Raw genomic sequence first — 2,882 nt, 5'->3', positions numbered from 1 at the left:
CCACGACATCATTGCCCCCAGATATTTCACAGCTGGTCAAGACCAAACATTCACAACCGTCACATTGAAATTATGATAAGGTTAGTCTGAGATCAAATATAAACACTACATACCATCAGCATCATGTATTTATAAAGCCTATATTAATTTGGCTCTATGTTGCGTCATTGTAGTCTGTGGCCCGTGACCAGATATGTAATTATTAAACTGGCCCTCAGTGGGTAGAAGGTTCCCCACCCCTGGGTTAGAACATGACATTAAAACAACCTCTTTGTTTCTAAACTCACTGTCCATTTTATCAGCTCCACTTACCATATTGAAGCACTTTGTAGTTCTACAATTACTGACTGTAGTCCATCTGTTTCTCTACATAATTTTAAAACCTGGAGAACGCGGGCATTGATCTCACTACCTCTCGCATGCTAAGCGAGCACTCTACCATTTGAGCTAATTCCCCTTACAAAGAGCCGAATAGGCAAATTTTTGCTCAAGTCCAATCATAAAGACCAATTCCAATACCAGGAGTCGAACTCCGCCGCCTGGGTGAAAACCAGGAATCCTGACCGCTAGACCATATGGGAAACTGCAAGGCTCTGCACCGGCATCAGCCACTTCTTTTCGCTCTGCCAAGCCTTTGTCACCTTAACAAGACCTGCATTGTTGGATCTGGGGTACAGAGAACCACACACAAGGAGTTAGAGAGAAAAAAAGGCATAAGGTAACCGAGCCAGCCAGGAGTCGAACCTAGAATCTTCTGATCCGTAGTCAGACGCGCTATCCATTGCGCCACTGGCCCCTGCATGAGTGTGGTCATGACCTCCCTGAAGCTCCAGCCCCATTTTTGTCTCTTGCCCGAGGAGAGAAGCACGGCATACAAAAAGACAGTGCCATGACCTGGATTCGAAACGGGGTTGCTGCGGCCACAACGCAGAGTACTAACCACTATACAATCAAGCTTCCCAGTGGTCAGCCACTGGTGGCTCATGTTGACTGCTCCTTGATAGACTCCCTCATATACCGGGAGTCGAACGCAGGCCACCTGGCTAAAAGCAGTTTAGAGCCAAGTGTATTATGCTAGCAGGGGCCCCCAAGGGGGATAGGTCTCAACTGAGGTGCCAGACTAAACGTACAGCCCAATGTCGGCAGCAGGACGTTGCGTGATGGAAGCAAATTATCAATCTCTTATCAATCTCGTATTGACAATGGCTACAACACTGATCCAGTGTGGCTTCTCACAGGTACCACATTACTGCGCAGGAGAAAGGCCTGGCAATCTACTTCCGTACTATGCCAAGAAAACTTGATGTAGCGTACAACTAAAGGAATGCGATATAGTGCTGGAAGATGCGCCCCTAGGTCGAAAGGCACTCAACAAGCTACTGGGGAAGAGCCGATGGTCGTCTTGAGTAGAATAAATGCTTATGATGCGCCAGGATCAAAGCCGCAAGGTCGTCTTGGTGCTGATGTCGCTTGGTCGAAAGGGAAGATCAAATCATATATATCATCAGACTAGGAACTTGGAATGTACGAACCATGAACCAAGGCAAACTCGACATTGTCAAAGCCAAAATGGACAGAACAGGACTTGATTTACTCAGAATTAGTGAACTAAAGTGGACTCAATCCGGACATTTCCAGTCAAACGAACATTGGGTCTACTATTCTGGAAATGATAACCAAAGACGAAATGGCGTTGCCTTTATTCTTAATCGAAGACTGGCCAATACTGTCCTGAAGTACAACACAGTCAGCGATAGAGTCATCTCGATACGACTACAAGGAGCACCAATCCATGTCACAGTCATACAAGTCTACTCACCAACAACAGATGCCAAGGAGGAGGACGTTGAACTATTCTATGAACAAGTTTAAGAGGAAATTGACAGGACGCAAAATCAAGACTTACTCATTATCATGGGAGATTTTAATGCCAAAGTGGGCCATGGCAAACAAGGAACTGTTGTTGGAAAGTTTGGACTTAGCAAACGAAATGAAGCTGGAGAAAGATTAATTGACTTTTGTACAAAAAATCAACTGTCCATCATGAACACTTTCTTTCAACATCACAAAAGGAGACTCTACACATGGACATCACCAAATGGGGCCTATAAGAATCAGATTGACTACATATGTGTTCGCCAAAGATGGAGGTCGTCTATCATTACCGTGAAAACACAGCCAGGAGCTGACTGTGGAACTGATCATGAACGTTTAACATCAAAAATTAGAGTCAAGCTGCACAAACGGACTAGACAACAGTCTGTTCCTAACTTTGACTTGACCAAAATACCTGAAGTTTTCTGGAATAGTCTGCACAACCGGTTCACATCTCTGGACACGGATGAAAATAAGCCTGAGGAACACATATAAAGACTATTATTACCGAAGAAGCTAGCAAGTCAATAAACAAGAGACAGAAAAGACCCCCTAGTTAAGGTGAAGTTAAACAGCTAACACATTTATTGCCACACAAGCAATGAAATATCACATACAGTGCTGCAAAAAAAACGTAGAAATAAAGAAATAAAATAGCTCTTACAAATAGGAATTATGTTAAGTGCAAGAGATCTTCAATTCAATACCACTCCTTATATTTAAAGAGGTATAGATTCAAAAATTAAGTTCTAGTCCTTGAATGTGCGTATTAAAGGTATTTTCCTATGGCTGTTTTACCCAGGTAGAATAAATAGTGTGAGTAGGTTCTTATCTGGTCCTGGGCAAAAACTCTGATATATCCGGAGTCTTCTGTAAACGGTAGGCCACACCGCTTCTACGACCATCAACAGTTTCACAGGGCTGGGCTCGCCATCACAATTCTCTACGTCTTTCTGTGCGTCTAAGAAAAACCAATCTACACAGATAGTGCAGAACAATGAATGCTC

General features: G+C 43.5%; 1 non-coding gene and 1 pseudogene across 1 annotated transcript; one reads left to right on the top strand and one right to left on the bottom strand.

The window, feature by feature from the left end:
• Positions 1–723: 723 nt before the first annotated feature.
• On the bottom strand, positions 724–796 carry trnar-acg (transfer RNA arginine (anticodon ACG)). The gene has a single exon. It is a non-coding gene; the product is annotated as a tRNA-Arg (tRNA).
• Positions 797–1,202: 406 nt separating this feature from the next.
• On the top strand, positions 1,203–2,370 carry LOC134307250 (craniofacial development protein 2-like; annotated as a pseudogene).
• The last annotated feature ends 512 nt before the right edge of the window (positions 2,371–2,882 follow it).

This window comes from Trichomycterus rosablanca, unplaced genomic scaffold, assembly GCF_030014385.1.
Source record: "Trichomycterus rosablanca isolate fTriRos1 unplaced genomic scaffold, fTriRos1.hap1 scaffold_261, whole genome shotgun sequence".
Lineage (NCBI taxonomy): Eukaryota > Metazoa > Chordata > Actinopteri > Siluriformes > Trichomycteridae > Trichomycterus > Trichomycterus rosablanca.
The sequence above is the reverse complement of the archived record's forward strand: the minus strand, read 5'-3'. Positions and strand labels throughout refer to the sequence as shown.